Source organism: Colias eurytheme, chromosome 13 (genome assembly GCF_061535395.1).
Source record: "Colias eurytheme isolate Ceu_HAF_F1 chromosome 13, ilColEury1 Martin Lab GWU primary, whole genome shotgun sequence".
NCBI classification, from domain to species: Eukaryota; Metazoa; Arthropoda; class Insecta; order Lepidoptera; family Pieridae; genus Colias; species Colias eurytheme.
In genome coordinates this window covers 2,323,281-2,341,872 of record NC_142992.1, presented here as the reverse complement: position 1 = coordinate 2,341,872, position 18,592 = coordinate 2,323,281, and positions in this window count along the sequence as shown.

Below are 18,592 nucleotides of genomic sequence, written 5' to 3'. Positions count from 1 at the left end.
ACAGACGTGAGCAATCATTAATCTGAAACATAAAAGCCTAATTCTTCTATAATCTGTGAGAAACCTAGGCAAAGTCTATTGTAAGGTGACCTTATTTGCCTAAGTATAACCTGAATTAGGCACATAACGATCGGATCAGCCTTTTGGTCCCCGTAATATCCGGTCGCAAGGAAATTGCTTTGATTTATATATCATAGAAGCGAGTATTTAGAATGCCAAGTCTATTAATGGCTTCAAGGGTTTGGTTGTGTTTCTAGTTTTTGACGTTATAAAATATAAGTTTTATATTTTGAGCTGCACGTTTGGTTCTCTGGAGCGCGCTATATGTTTAGAAATGTTAATAAATGTAAAATATTAATTACCTGTACCGTCTATATTGTCATTTTTACATCTGCAGTAAAATATATAACGATTTATGCACTAATCTGTAGAAATTAACTTGTTCTTGTATTCAAAATGTTTAAAATCCACTTGTCAAAAATCTGTCCCTAATCCAAATCATACATTATTTTGGCAAAACACCGAAAAATGTTTTGTACATGTTAGTTTATATCAAGAGATCAGATCTAAGCTGTCCGTAAAATTTTAGAACATCTATGATTTATTACAGTTTGACATAAAAATGTTAGTCGAGATGTTGCTGAATTGGCAGAAAAATCCAAACAGAGTTCGGTAGGGAGGTCTAGTTTATTATTTCTATCGAGGACGTGCTCGCAATAACGAAATTTTTAAACGACTAACCAACTTATTTCGTGGCATTTTTCAGTTTAGTTAAGTGTGAAGTTCCGTTGTTCTTACGATGAGGTATAGTTTTATACTAGATGTTCAGATTTCAGAATGAATAATAGTTGGAGATGATTTATAAAACTGTTCGTTGTCTTATGTCTCTAAATTTAATATTATTTATTTGCATAAAATAGAGAGTTTATATATTTTTTTAAATGATATGGAAATCTGAATTTTATAAGAGTTATATAAGCCGCGGGTTTAGTGGGGCTTGAACACGAGTGAGAAATGTTATAATTTATAAAGCTAGACTAAGATTTCCTAAAAAAAAAGATTCTTATATTCAATATTAGACGAGCGACAATAAAATACATCCATCCATTGTACACGATCTGATGTGATAATATCTGCGTAAATTTCCATCTTTTTCTCATAACCAAATCAAGTTTACTTACTGTGTTTATCATTTCAATAAAACACAACATTTAGGTACAAGATCTTTTGTTGTTACAACCATTTACGAGAGCAAACGATCACAACAGAGTTACATTTGAAACAATAAACGAAATACATATACTAGCTTTTATTTTGGTACTACACTACTATTCTTGGCATGAACTTCCTATAACATTTGTTTTCATTTTATTGATTATTTGGGTTAACTTCGCTTCATACGATACTTCTAGTTAAATGGATATTTTAATTTAAGAGCCACTGAAAGTAAGAGCCGTGTCAGAACATTTTGGAAGTTTGCGCTGACGTTCTGAAATCGAATTTATTTTCGTGTTGGGGAAAAATATTTCTGTAAATACGTTATTAATATGCATGTTGTTTATAAAACTTTGTTTATTTTATCATGATAAATAATAATATTTTAATATTTCTGTTGTTAAGTTATTATCTGCTGTTCATCGTAGATGTATAAAATGACAGCAATTTAATAGAATTCGATTAGAAGACTCCAAATTTTTCCAGCCAATTTGCTTCTTATTTTAGTTTCAGCATTCCGCCCTCAAAAGCAGAGACACGTGCGCCGAATATCGTCAGCGAGCACAGGAGCCGCTATAAAAGTCGCATAAATAAAGTTTTTCTTTCAAAACACACCCAAAACTGGTGCAAACGTGAAACTTTTGCACAATTGTATCAAAATTAAACCAGTCAAATGAACCCACTAATCATGGAACAAGTTTTTATCGATATCTGACATATATGCTGAGAAATTCGAAAAGTTAAGCTCATTCAGCGCTCGAAGTTTGGAAAATAATTTATATTGTTTTATACTTCCTATATTTGGCCGGTTCTTATGATTTATAGTTGGATTCGTTGGACGTTTCCCAACACGTGTCAGGCGGCGCGTTGATAGTGTCACATAGTGGAATGGAGTCGATATGAGTCCGGTATGCCCGATGCCGTACGCCGTGGCCCGTGATAACTTCAAGTTTTTGTATATATTTACGTGTATTATTATAAGAAATGTAATACGTTATCATGAAAGCATTCTATGAATATACTTTATTATATTTAAGGTTGTTAAGGTTCGAATCATGTAGGTTATTGTGGTAGTTGTTTGCTTTCATACTATCGAATTATACCAATTATTCGTAATCTGTGTAGATTTGTTGAATGTAATAGGGTATTGTAATGGTTTCATTCCATAAGGCCTTTATGGTAGTAAAAATAAACAGAAAACTTTATTCTAATATCTTATAAGTTATAATTAAAGATACACCATAAACTAAATAAATACAGTAACGTATTGTCATTTTATATTATTGTAGCGTTTAGCTACTATTATGTATTCTGTGGTATTGTAACAGCGTGAAAAGTTTAGGAGCAAAACGTCCTAAAGTTTTGACGATAGTTTTATGACGTGTAAGATCATAAAATATCTTTATTTCAATGAAATTTAATTTGAGCACTCTCTTGTCCAGCGAAACGGTGACAATAGCCGAGGCCGATTGTTCGCCGGGAAAAGCAATTTCGTTAAATAAGTTCTTACAGTAAAGAAGACATCAAACAATACAAAACGTTAATTAATTATAGTACACACATCATACGCAATCACTCGCGTTTCATTTCGACATTCATTTAAATATATCAAAAGAACAGAAAACATTTGCACACAGCCATAGAGAGATTCTTTGCACTCAGCCTATTCACCATTAAGCGTATTCAGCGCTACACATTCGGGCCATTCAGCGCTTCGCATTTCGCGTAATAGGAACGGGCACGCTAATGTAATTGAGTGTTTTTTTAGTTTCACCCTTTTAAAATGAGAGAAATGTTATGTTATCGGGGTTAGGGGTTCGGTTATACGCTTCGCGTGACGACAGCGCTGAGCGCTGAACGCTTCACTCGATAACCGATATACGCGTGCGGATTCAATTTTTGTTTTGTTTTTCTGCCCGGATTATAGAATATTGTTCCATTTTTGAAATTTTATTTTCGATTTGAATAGGCCGCGGAATAATTGTATTAAAAAAACATTGCTGTCATTGAAAAATAAGTATGGAATAATTTTAGTTTGCGCTCGGAAATTCATTTGCTAAGACTAAATTGATGTTCATAAAATATTTGTATGAAATGGGATATAATTTAATTAATTGTAATTATTCGCTACAATAAATTTGATAAATATGCTTAATGAAATTTGTTTCATAAATTAAGCAATTAATAAACCGTTAATAAGAAGCAGATGATACAATTTTATTGCGGGAATTTTATTAAATCATGTGAAGCGCAAATAATTCACATTGTGGTCAGCGTACGGTGTGGAATGGTTGAATTTATAGGAATGGGTTTTTTGATATTATATTAGGTTTTGTACAAAAAATTTTCCATATAAGTTTTAGTTATTTATTGTAAGCTAATATGAATAGATAATGAGTTTTATTACCTACAGCTATTTTAGCCTGCATTTCACCAAATGCTCTACATTTTATAAAGTTTCCTTTACTACTATCATAAGACACTACCCTAACATTTTTCAACCTTATTCCCAAATCCCTGGATTCCATTTTTCAACCTTATTCCCAAATGGTAGTCTAGAAGAGATCGCTGCCTAGCGATAAGGCCGCCATTTGTACATACTTGCACTATCTATTTGTCTTTTTCTGTGTTTATTGTAAATCTTGTGTGTGTGCAATTAAGAATTATCTATCTATCCCATAACAATATTATAAGACAGATAAACTCCACGTTCGTCATTCCCTTCCACAAACATTAAAAACAAGGAAAATAAAAGTGACGATGAAATTCGTCAAAAAGATAGATTCAATCGATGGCGGATAATGGATAGCCGCTAAAAATATAACATTAGCTGGCGTGATAAATGATCGAGGCTCTTTTGGTTACGAAAATGTCGTTGGGAAGATTATATTAATGTTTTTCATGCGAAAACTTTAAATCCGGGACAAACGTGACGGTGTGATATATTGATTTATTATTATAGACAAGACAAAAGGTTTTGTTTGTAGAAATGTCAACAAGAAGATAATGGGAATGTATGTCTTGTAGATCTTATTAGTTATTTGGTTAGTAGGGACATGTGTACAAATAATAATCAACCAGGGTGACCCAGAAAAACCGAAAGATGGTCAAGCGATGGCGTCTAGCCCACCGCTTTAGCATCTCTTCCGATATATCTATCTGATGTAGAGCATCTCTTGAGATATCCAAATCACTTCTATAATATATGACATGCGTTTTTTTCTAGTTTAGAATTTTTGATCCTTTTTGTGATAATTCTCTTATTTAAGAGTTGCAAGACAATTGGCACATTGAAGTGAATATAATTTAAATACATGTATGTAATTAGGATTAAAAATTAAACATAAAATTAATAAAAAAATGCATTAGAAACGTATACACGTACGTAAAACGTATATAAAGTAATTATTATTATAAGTAACGAAAAATAAAAAGTTCGTTATACTCCGTAGTTATACTCCTAAACTAAATTGTGCTGTTTGTCGGGTACAATTATATATAGGTTAATATTGGAAATGAGAATTAATTTAACCATCTAATAGTTTTGAGTCGGATGTTATTCCAACCTTCTCTTCCAGATCAATAAACTTACCGTGATTAAGTTTACTTAGGGTAATTGTAATTGGTAGAATTAAGTACCTCCTTGTAAACAGTGGTTAGAGGTTGATGTAACGAGAGGTCCTATGTTCAATGACTATGGAAAAACTTATGTTATGAAGTCGATCATTTCAACAGATAAATTTCTTCGTGAACTCAGAAGATTTTTTTCCATTTCCAACTTACCTAAAACTTTTACGCGGAAGTTTATTTTATAACAATAAAAAGCGCTTCTAAAAGAAGTCTAACACATAATTGTTTGAGTTGGAGCTAGAGTTTGAGTATGAGTGCTGCCAATTGCTTAGTATATTACCCTCAAGATTTATCAAACTTTGTGTGTGCAATAAAGAGTAGGTATATAATAATAATAGTTTACATAATAATTATTTCGATAATACTGTCATTGTTTATTCAACAAGATAAAATTCGTACCGAAAGTTCGCAGATTCAAAGAATAAATTACACGTTGTTAGCCATTTAGGAGCGTATACGCACTATGCGGGTAGCCGCATTGCGGGTAGCCGTCCGGCTGACCGCAAGCACAATTATGTACGTAATATTCATTTCTATGCGCACTGTGCGGTCTGCGGTAGCCGCATCGCAGTGCGCATAGAAATGAATATTACGTACATAATTGTGCTTGCGGTCATCCGGACGGCTACCCGCAATGCGGCTACCCGCATAGTGCGTATACGCTCTAGTGGTCGCCATAACGGACCGGCGGCCATTTTGTGCCATAACTCACAGAGGTTAATTACTCGAAACTTAATTTGTTAATTTATTGCTTGCTCGTCTCAAAAATTATATATTCATACAATTAAATGCGAGGCCCAGTGTAAACTTTTTAAAAGTTTTCAAAACTCCGTGAGTTTTTAATTTCAATAGCTTTGACTGTAGCTTGAGTCACGTTCGGAGTTTTTGTGACAATTATTTTGTTCTTAATCGGTTTAATTTAAACGGCTAGCTTTTAACAAGCCATTATTAAACTTGTTTCAACGAAAATATAACAATAAACCACTTGTAAAAATAAATCGATCAAATTAGTTTAATTTTAATGGAAAAATTGTAAAACATGAAACATTAATCGTTTTTAGGTACCTACCTGTTTGTTTGCTTACATTCAAGAAAAACTATTGATTTCAGAGGCTTATGAATAAATACATTAAATAATTTAATACATCAAACATTTCCCAACCCTTAGAAATATAACGGTAATTTTCCACAAAAATTCATCCAACAAATTAATGGGTTCATATTTTCATAACCTCGTAGCGTTATGCGTGACTACCGAATTTGTCGATATATATGTGAATTGGAGTTTCCTTTTCTTTTTCAATAACTCTAGTTCTTCGTTAAATATTTTCGTTTGTTTTTATTAAACTCAAAATATTATTAACAACTTGCTTTTCACACCATGTTTAGCTCTAGCGATATATTTTTATTCCCCCCATTTCCGCGGTGCACGTTAATTTAGCCCGTCAAAAATTTTCAAACTGACTAATTCGCGAATATCTTGGAGGTGCAAAATGTGGCTTGTACCCACGTCGCCCCGTCTCACCCGTTTTACGAGCCTCGTAAAACCGAAGCGCGACGTCGGAATCCTATTTTTGAACTTTATATAACCCCTGACGGAGCTACATTGCCTTGAATCGTCTTGTATCCTTTTGTTTAGCCGATTTGTGTGTTTTCTTTTAAGTTCACTTTGATAATGGTGCCAGCAAACGGAATAGACCAGTTTCCGGAGGAATGGTTGTTTTGTTAATAAATTACGCGTGTTTTAAGAACAATACATAGTGGGTTGGGTGTTAAGAATGTTTGTGTGTTGAATATGAAAATATTGATTGTAATAAAAGCGAACTGTGAGCTTAAAATAGAACCGCAGATAAGGAAAAGTGATCTTCTTTTTCGATTTTATCAGCGTCAGACTAATTTCGTTCGCAATTCAGGGCATAGGCGTTCTAGGGGTATGTACGGACCTAATAATATAATTTAAAATGTAAGTTTAGAGTTGTTGAATGACACATGTAGATTTAAGTTTAGTATGATTAATGAAATGAGTTGATATAGACTCAGAATTCAGAATGAGATAAATTCTTCTTTAAAGAAAGCTTGAAATCAACATTCAATTAATATGCTCATGTTGAAATAAAACATTTGATTACATATAAATATACTATCATTCAATTGTCACAGTATAAATCAAGTATCAAACCTTTTCTTACTCGTTAGCAGTAACAAAATTCCAACAAAACACCACTTCATACAAAGTAATACAAAACCGAATTGTGATAAGCAGTCTCAATAACCTACAACTTCACATTATTCATAATCGCAAGAGTAACAAGATTGTTATATGATACATGTGTTAGGAATAAAAATATTCTATTTATTCTTCATATTGTCCACGAGGTTTCTTGTTATAAGTTTGTCATCCGTCCGATACAGCCTCAATCTGAGAGATTTTGATTTGTTGATGTTATTGACAAGATAGTTTTCTTATTATCAGCTATTGTTGATGTTTCAATTGAATGTGCTTTATTTGTGGTAATATTGATTTTTTTTGTGTCGTTATTACTTATTAATGTAGCAGACTGTTTTGAGCGTTGTAATTTGCGCTGTAATAGTTTCAGTAATAGATATCTAACATAATATTATATAATAGTATATAATTATATAGTGTTAGTTAGTTTAATATAGTGATAGTTCAATCCTATCGTTTGGTTTAGTGATAATCTATACGTCTTTATTTTAATGATGGTTTACGAAATTCATTAAGAAGAAAAAAAAGAGCGAGTGTGCCGAGCACACGTGTCACAAATTAAACTTTGGCAACATTCAAAGATACCAAATCGTCGCCTTACTCCATGACGCTACCTAGAAATTTTACTCTCAACGCGCCTAAAGAAGTTTCACTTTAAAAATACCGTAATGAACCTATATGTATCTATGTATCTGTGTATCTGTGTAATTAATAGCTCGTTGAAATGTGATATCCATGAACACGCACTTACTAAGGTTGTGAATTACAACCTAGTTTTTTGACGGTCAATGACCTACGACACGCATATATTTTTATATGTGTGATAAGTTTTAATCATGAAATAATAAAGGCTATAAAGAATGGTATGTAAGTTAGAGATAGAGATGATGCTCAACTGATAAGTAGGTATACATTATCTAGTTACTATATTATTACATTTAGATCTTAGATTAAGTATTATAATATCGACATATGGCTTTTTCATAGTGTCGCCTTATAACTCCAAAAATACAATTTAATTAAAAATGTAGCGCTAAAACATACATTCATCCTACCATTTTACAAAAAATTGTTCTTCAGTTGACCATATTTGATATTATACCTTTAAACTAAATAACTGTTGTAATACAAGGGTTATATATTTTTATATCATTAATGTAAATATGTTATGAGTGGGTGATAGTCTATCATCTACGCAAGGCCGCCTCCGATCCAATAATTTGCACGTACGCGGTATGGCTTCGTCTGCCTCACATAAGACAATGCAGACTTCACTAATTTTTAGTGATGGTAACCTTTTATATACGTACTATTTTGTATTTGCCTGTGGGTGCAAAAATAGGCGCTTATGGCTTTGGTAAGAATGTAATCAAATTTTAGAGAATTATAGAGTTCTATTAAAATTCGTTGGTGTGTTGTACTTATTTTTTTAATAAAATAAAACAAATTGTGTCTTCAGAACATGACCATTCAGATTGCCATTAATAAAAAGCAACCTTGTTATGGCGTCAAATTGACCCGCGTTTCTTAGTTCTACGTTCTACGTCGTTCAAGTACTTGTTTGTTTACTGTGAACGGTTCTATGATTTTAGGATTTGAATAAAATAAAATCTTAAGTAATACTTTTAAATATTTATAAGCTTTGCCTTATATCATTTATAAAGAGAAGGTGAGTATAAAATTATAATTGGGATCAAATAAATTTGATTAAAATTTTGACTTAAAAATGAGACTCAATTTAATTTGTCGTTTCGAACACTTCACATCGAGTGTGGTCACTGAGTGAGAGTGATTGGGTCATGATGACTGTGGAATTTAATAAGGAATATAATAAATTTCATAAATAAAACACAATAAATGACTTTAACAAACAAACATACATAAGGACGTTTTCGCTAATCGTTCACGTGAGAAAATTGATAATCCTCAAACAACTTGTATTAATTAAAAAAATGATAGCACGAGTCATAAAGTTTATTAATTTATTATAGTTGCACAAAGATAGCGTATATTTTTGATAACATTAAAAGCGCTTGCTCAAAGTGAATAGTTCTTAATAATTTATGATTATCAAAGGCATACACGGTTGGAAACCTACAATTATACAACTAAATTGGATGTGGAGCGCTGACCTCGCTTATTTAATATTTAAGCCGTTAATTTATAATTTAATACGATTTAAATTATTAATTTTAAACTCAAACGGATGAATACGCGTTTGTTTGATTGGAATTGATAAATTAATTTGCTATAGAGTAATCCAAATATTGTAATTTGGGGATATGAATGTTTGATACAATAGACTTTGTGTATGTAGTTTTATATATTATCTAAGTAGGTCAGGTTTGATCTTCGTAATGAATAACAATATTATGTAAAAGTAGTATCATTGTACAAACGTAACTAATTATTGATTTTATCTTTAGTGGAAAATAAATAGTAGACACTTAATGATTTGTTATTTGATATTAAGCATGAAAATTACAACGAAATAAAACTCAAATGTTTGTTTTATAAACTCTACATAAAACTCTACATAGATTAACTACTAATATATAACCCCAGAATCACAGATAATGTAATACTATACAAGTAGTATACCTTAGACATACATAAATACAAATAGATTTGTATGAACATTTTTTTAAACTCAATCCATACTTATATTATAAATGCGAAAGTAACTCTGTCTGTCTGTTACTCAATCACGCCTAAACTACTGAACCAATTTGCATGAAATTTTGTATGGAGATATTTTGATACCCGAAAAAGGACATTAGCTACCTTTTATTGCGAAATATGTACCACGGGCGAAGCCGGGGCGGACCTCTAGTATTCAATAAAATTTGACGCTCGGCTTTCGTGCGAAATTGTGTGTAATGGTAATCGAATCGATCGATTTACATTTTCAATGGGAATAATAAACACAGTTTTTAATATGGCCTTCATTTAGCAACCCATATTTTTAATATTTACTAGTTACTCGCCTTGGCTTTGTCCCTACAGACTTATTTTATAAGTTGTTTTTCTAAAGATCCTAAGTTAAGTAGAGACGAATAAACAAACCAAAAATAATTAATTATAAACCGTTTAGTCAAAATAAGTGGTGTTACTAACACTTTCTTTTATAGGTAGGTATATGATAAGCTACAAAATTCATAAAGTCCCAGTTGGCTCAATACCTTTAAATAGACTGTAGGTTAATGTCTAGATACTACAATAAAATCAAGATAGTAGATACACCCCTAATAACATTTATAAGAGATTCAACCCAATCTTTTCCATATTCCTAAAACGACGCAAATCGTACACACGAATAACGAAAACCCAAAAGAAACGGTTTGTATGTAAATGTGTATGGCTCTCGAATTTTACTCTGGCAATATTATCTAAATAATGTTAAATGTTGCTAGTGTAATGAAAGGATGGGACGGCCACCTCGTTTGTGTTGCCAGATATATTTTTTAACTTACAGAATGTTATTTACCTTAAATTTTATTTGCACAGTTGGATTTTTCTAAGAGTTTAGTTGGTGAAAATTTAGTTAGATCATTAAGCCTTTACGACTTATGATGACGTATTTATTATGTCTAAAATAATAGAATGAAGAAAAAATAATCTTCATAGTTCATCGTTATTGATGGATTACGAAAAAAAATGTTATTGGGGTTGAATTTTTTTCATGTCATTTCTACGATTCGTTTTTTATTCAACCGCTATCCGTTATAGAATTTAGTATACTCTCTACTCTCATGGCGATTAGATCATATTTTATTTATCTGTATCAGTACAGACAATTTATATAGAACCTCGAACTTCATTTAATGAAATACATTTTATAAAATAACAATATACTTTTCTTTTATTAGTTACTCTTGCAAACCGTTAGCAAATTCTTTTAAAATGGCTATTCAAAACTGATCGTAGCGACTTGCTTGAAAAATAAAATGTCTGTATTGAGGTTGAATTTGTCGAAGCGAACTGCGAGCTATTGCTGAGTAAAACTATTTCTTATAATATCAACGAGAACTTTAAAGAAATCTCTTTTGAAATGCGTCTGTAGATTTAGGTACTGGGTGTTTATTTTAATTTGTTTTAATTATAATATGTTTGGTGAAAATTTGTTTAAAATTATGGGTAGAGTTAGGTAGAAATAGTTTCATAAGAATTGTTGGTGATTTTGACTGGTTTTTGATATTGGTTATTTATCAAAGTTTATATAAATAAATAGATCAACTTACGAAACAATTTTGAGCAAATTTAAAGAGATATTTTCATTTTAAAGGTAGATTTATAATAATTTATGGAAAGGGTTGTTTTCCGTTAACAACTTTCGAGAGTTTAGTTGTTTTTTTTTATACTTGTGTAGAATCAAGACTCGTAAAAAACAGTTTATGAAAATGTTAGTAGGTATAAGGTCTACACAATAAAATTATCGAAATAGTTGAAACGAAAACTCGCCAAGAATAAACTCTTTCGAATGTACTAAATAAGTGGACTGCAGCTAAGCATCCCGTATTAACTGTTATCACAAAGATAAATGTACGAAGATATAGAAAACATTAAACGTATATTAACTGGCTCGTAAGGTTTTATGTGCTCATTGTAATAGCGATTTTGTTTCACTATTTAATTTGAGAATATGCTCCGAAATTATAAATGTATTAATACGTGGTCTTTGTCTTAGTTATGAGTTTTATGGATATGAACTCTATATGTATGAATGAAACATTACATTTTTATCCAATTTCACGTATTCCTGTGCTAAATTTTGTTCCCTAATCAATAGAGTGTTTGAAACTCATCATACGCTCAAGTGTACCACGTTACATATTTGTAGTGACACAAATACATATGTATAGCGTAGTTTGATTAACGCTCGGTATTTTAGGCATCAAAGGCCCTCCCAGGCTTTCATTAGAGACGATTAATTAATTTCGCTCCTGACATCCCTGTAACAAGTAGGTTGAAATCTGAAATCAAATCGTTCGCTGGCGAATGGGCTCTGCTGTTCTCATCACCTTTTGTGAGATAATTGTTCCAGCGATGTGACGCTTTTTTGTTGGTTTTTGTGTGCTAATTTCTCTTTAAAATAGGGCTGCGCTTTATTTTTTTGTTGTGAAAGAACTGGATTTATAAGGTCGTTGTGAGTAACTTGGAGTTGGGTTCATTATTTTAGCTAGTGCAGGGTAAAAATTGTATTTACCTCATATAATTGTAAGTGTTGTTTATTTAATTTTTTACAGTAACAGCTGTATAGTATATAATAGGTATTTTAAAGGGAAAGTTCATCAGAAACACTATGAATAAATAAAAAATACCTACTTTTATTTGTACTAGTCGAAGTGCCGTGTTTTGTGTATTTTTTTGATAGGTAGGTAATAGGTATATAGTATATACAATTATTATAAAGTAATTTGACGTTAAAACGTAAACGAAAAGAAATTGTACAAAATAATGTAAACGATGTGCATTAAATATAGCAGGTAAGTATAGCAAACAAAAATAGGTAGCATAATTAATTATCTGTGAAAGCGTTACGAGGTAAAAATGGCGGAATGGAAATTACAAAATGTCGGATTTGTCGGGACGCAGCAACAGTTTTCGCGGGCTTTTTATTTATTTGTTCAGGCTTAGATCATCGTTTCCACTGTTTGTTTAAATTAATCTGGTGATTTTTTAACATTATATGGCAAAACACGGGGTTTCGTGTTTATTTACCTTGCGAGGTTTTACTCGTTGCTTTTTTATTAATCTGCTTTAAATTGCTAACTGAATGTTGTACTAAGAGATACTGAATGTTGTATGAGATTTTTTTTTAATTAAGGAAATTTATAACCATTAAGTAATAAATATTACACATGAAAATATGAAGAGAGTAATGCATGTCATCTTAAAGCCATAAAATCCTATACATATCAAAACGATTCAGAATCGATACAGTATACACTCCCATAATTTCCCAGCAAAGCTCCATCGGTCACAATATGGCGAAATAGCGGCAAAACTGAAAAATCGGAATGGTGGAAAAAGGCAGGTGACATTTAACAGTACGTTACGAACTCAGATCGCGCTGGCCCAATTTCTAGAAACTGTCCATGAATACCAATGCATTTTGTGAGAGCTTTCAAATTTATTTCTTGAACTGTTCAAATATCGCTCCGGTTTACGTTACCGATGCTTGGTATTCCTTTGTGTTATGTCCTCGCAGAATTCTATTGTAAATGAAACAATATATTGCACACAGTCCGATGGCATTCTCATTATCAAAAGTGCATGATTAAATACCGACTAAACTTCACGATATTTGCTAGTACGATTCATTAGGTATTAGGTATACATTGTTGTTCTACGTGTTTGTTTTATTTCTTTGTAATTATTAGGTATCTAATAATAATCATAAACATTAGTTATTTTTATCCATTAATTAAATAGCTAGTAAGTTCTGAAATTAGAATTCTATTTTGGCTTGTTTATGATGAAATTCAAAGTTATTGTTAAGGCTGAAATAATTGCAAACAAATCGATTTGATCCCGATATAACTTATTTTAATTAAGCAATATAAATAACTGCGAATGTTTCAAGAAATAAACAACATTTGTTCCGTTTAAAGCCATTCAAACTCGGCTATAAACAGAATAATAGAAGCAAAGTTATCCGCTGTGATCTCGAAATAAGCAGCTTACGATTTTGATCCTAACTGTTGCGCATATTTATTTGAGAAAGTGACGGGAACAGGATCTCAAAGTTGATATAATATTACTAAGGCATCGATATTCTAAATTGGGAATACGTTACAATGATATCAATTCGAGTAGGCGGGAAATAAATGTTTGATGTAAAGGTATGTTTAGAATAGATTAATCTAATAATATGTTCGTATCTATAATATGGAGACACGTTTATGCTGTGAATTCTTTAATGGCTGAAATCTGTCCTTGGCCTTATTACGGCAAACGAGTAGACACGTCATGATAAACGACATGTGAAGGATACGCAAAAATAAATATTTTGCGTAGGTAGGACCTGAAATATTAGGATGGAAAATTTAATGGTTTAGATGTGTGATAATTAAATAACACACATCTAAAAGTAGAAGAATGTTTGATTTTGCGTTTTCCTAATAAGTTAGTAAAGTTTTGCTTATATTGCTTAAACTTTTCCTATATGATAAGGTTGCCTGGAAGATATCGCTTCTTAGCGATAAGGCCGCCTATTATGTATATGTTTTATATATGTGATATTATATATGTTTGTGTATTATTTTTGTTTTGTTTTGTGTGTGCAATAAAGTGTTTATTATTTATTGTTTCATTGATATTTACTAACAAGTTTTTACAGTGTGCGTGTTTTTGAATAACAAAAAAAGTAATATCGAACAAAATTACAACATAAACTTTTAACGATTATCCATATAACACTTTTATTTGTATTTTACTTTATGTTTTTATATATTTGCTATTTCTAGTAGATAAAATTAAACAATATATTCTGTGGAGGGATTGAGAGTCGCCGGCTTAACTGAAAAAGTGAACGCGTTTATAAAGATTAAGGAAAAGCGTTTTAATCGTTTATATCTTACCGCTCTTGAGTTTCGCTTTGTTTATCCCTCTTATTTTTAGAGTATTATGTGACAAAATTGTGTTTTAGCTTCTTCTTACTCTGTTTTTTTTCATAATGTTATAGATAAAAAAGATTTTCTTTACCAGACATATTAAGCACAAAAAAATGATGTAAATATTCATATACCTAACCAAAATGTTAACTCGGCCTTTAATATTTCGAAGATTGTAATACTACATATATTAGTATTAAATAATTAAAACTAAATCTGCTTATAAAAGAACACATTCAGATTATTCCGTAAATAAAAATCATCCACAACACTAACAAGACCTTAAGCATTCCGAAAACGTTGACATTTGTTACCCTGGACCCATAGCCTGGACCTTTTTGTCACTACGATCGTTCCTCGCATTAATCAGGCAGAGACACCTGTGAATAATTGTGCCTGTCTCCACTTTCCCTTCCTTTCCCTTGTGGCTCCTGTAGCCCTGAAGACGTTTCGGCTGATAAAGTAAACGATCAGTTTTTCTTCGCCTATTTAAATTCTTTGCACGGATGTAGGACTACGCAAATAAGTGTGCACGGAATTATTGTTTTAAAGTCATTTTATGGGTGGTCAGAACTGTATGAAATGTAGAGAGTATTGGTAGAAAATGTTGGGCTTTACGTTTTTAATTACCGCAAGAATGGCGTTTAGATTAGTTGAGATCATTATGATTATCACGTTCTCTTTAACAAGAGCTACAATACAACGCATCATCCCTATACTAAAAATCATTGACGATAGGAATATCAAAGTGTATTTGCAATAATTTCGCAGTATCGAGTATTTACCGTATAAGATTTTAGTAATTAGAATCCATTGACTAATTTCAAAGTACATTTTTTATGTTCCTTTCCTAGAAATTGAATGCTTTTTATTTCAATATAGCGCAATGAGAAATTTCAAGCTCTATATTTCAAAAAAATATCCTAATACTGTTTAATAACTCGCGATTCAAGTATAATTCAGAGATAGCAACCCTATTTGTTATCCCGTGTGCAAATAAACGTATAAAAGTGTAGACTCGTCAGTGTAACCGCGTTTTCATACTATTGTTTTTTGGACGTTGATTGTCTGGCTTTCAGGTGTCGGAAATCGGTATTTTTATAGTGTCATCCCAATGTTGGTACACACTAATTCTTTGTTCAGCGGGATGCTGCTGTTTGTTTAGTGTAAAAACGTGCCACCGTCATAACTTTGTTTAGCTTACAGCTATAGGTATGTACGTAATGTAGTGTTTTTTTTATATAGAGCAGATTGGTATATTTTGAAGCATTAATTAATACAACTAGGTATAAGTTCTTAAGAGCTTTGTATTGTAAAGAATATGGTGCATTTCAAAAAATAAATGATAGTTTTTTCGTAGAATGTTATATTATGGTATATATATTGTTTACTTTTTAAAATATAGAATCATAATTTAACAATTTATTTCATTATTGATACTAGCTGCGCTTCGCAGTTTCACCTGCGTGGCTCCGCTCTTGTTGGTCTTAACGTAATGATATTATAGCCTATAGCCATCCTCGATAAATGGGCTAACACCGAAATAATTTTTCAATCGGACCAGTAGTTCCTGAGATTACTGCATTCAAACAAACAAATAAACTCTTTAGCTTTATAATATTAGTATAGAAGTATAGATTAAATTCGGATTTGAATTTTGCGTTTTATTACTTACCTGTTTCATGTAACATAAGCCAGGAACAGAATAATTGTGATGAATCCAACATGTCAAAGTTGAAAACTTTGATGATATGTAACCACAACATTGCTCAGTTTCAAAGGACTTCAGTTTTAGAGTCCCTCTGGGAATATTAACAGGGCCAAGTTCCTTGCAAGCAAACTGATATATTGTGTACTGATTGTTGAAACGATTTATCTAAAATCTGTTTTCATTAGCAGCAAATGTGGACCGATATAACGGCCATGTTGTTAAAAGAAATAATTAAGTAAAATTGCTATTTATTAATTAACAACATTTTTCTTACCGATTTTTAAAAACTTTGCAGTGTGTGTGAAGTAACAACGAATAAATAATTTATTTCAAAGCCTATAGCCACACTACACTCGTAATCCCAAAAACAAGAATGCAGCCAAGTTGTTCTTGACAGAAAACTTAGTTTCTGGTTTCTCCTTTGCGAAACATTTCAAATATTACTTCTTTAAATCCAGTATTGCAAAATCCAGTTAACCGGATTGCAGATGAATGAATGTATTGGCGCGGGGTAAACTCAATTATTTAAAATATATAAAAAGTGAAACTAAAAAAGCAATATTTTTCACGGCTATCTAGTCGCATGGATGCCAATTCCACTTGTTGCGAATTAACCCTGCTCTCTCTACACTGTAAATCTTTTATATTTTATCGTTTCAATATACACGCATATTTTCATTTTTAACGATATGTATTTGGCACGGTGTTATGAAAACGTTTGATATTTTAAATTTCGCTCTATATGTAGGTGTGTTCGTTGCAAATATTTTCTATTTTTAATAAATAAAATATGTGTTTCATCAATCCTGTAGCGTTGTATTGGAAATTCGGATTTGTGTATCCAATAACTCTGTGCTCGCAATTCTCGTTTCTTTTATATTAATTTTTAGGTCATAACTCAAAAGTTATAGTTCGTTCAAAAGAACTGAATGTAATGTTGGATATTAACATTTATTTTTCATTTTTTGTTACAGTGTCAGAGGGAATAATATAACAAATGGAAGTAGCATTACATGCACATGTTTTGATTATGCTTTCTTTTGATTTCGAGATGGAATCAGTACCTATTTCTGTTCAAAAAGAGAATATTAAATATGTTATACCCTCGATTAACTTTTGGACCTTGGACTTAAGTTCAACAAAAAATGTTACGAAAGAAGGTAGGCTTTTCCTTCGCAAAAATTGTATTTTTCCAATGGATCCGGCCCGTTTATACCGAAACTCAATTATCCAAATATCCTATTATAAAATATCGCTAAGAATATTCCAAGCTAAGTGTGAATCTGAAACTTTTGTATATTAATGTAAATGTTTTCTTTGGTAATCTCATGAATATTTTACGAACATCTCGTTTAAAGTTGCTTTCATTTTTTGACGTGGGAGCGAGAAGTGTCACCTTTTTGTGAGACGCCACGAGTAGACGTGTCTACTGAAACTTGTTTCACTTAGAGGGGAATAAAGACGAGTGATTTGTCTCTTTCACTCTCGATTTGTTTGATGTTAGACAGAGCGTGATGAATATAGATTAGGCAGTTTCTATGTCATCATTTTGTAGGGTATTTGGATTCATTTGTCACTGATATTAATTTGAATGTAGAATCGGAAAGGGATTTGGATAACCAGCAATATTAATTAAATTATCCTAGTATTGCATCTAATAATCTTTCCTTGTTTTGAGTTGTCTTTTAAAAATGTTTGAAAATTAAGCACTTTTTATATTTCCACGTTGTAGTAGCGGAGTTTCGCAAAATGACAACAGAAAAGGATGATCGAATATTCGAGAAATTTCATTGACGATATTAATTAATATTACACGTGTAAATCCACGTTTGTGAGGAATTAAAATCTTTAACAAAAATCTCAAAGATTACGATTATTTAGATCTCATTCACTATTTAATTTCGCTTAACATTTTGTGAACTAATTCCAATTTAATATTAATGTAAACGAAATAAAAGTGTATTTTAATATCTATAATTTATAAAGTACTTTATAATTTTGTGTTAATATAGACTATAGCAAGACTATAGAGTATCTTTTGAAGATTTAACACGTACTAAACATTGTAATATGTATACTGACCGATTTATCCTTTGTAACCTGAATGCTTACAAAGGAGAAATACCTATAATGTTGAAAGTGATAGTTTACCTGTATTCTGACATGTCACAGCGCCCTTTTCACAATGTCTTA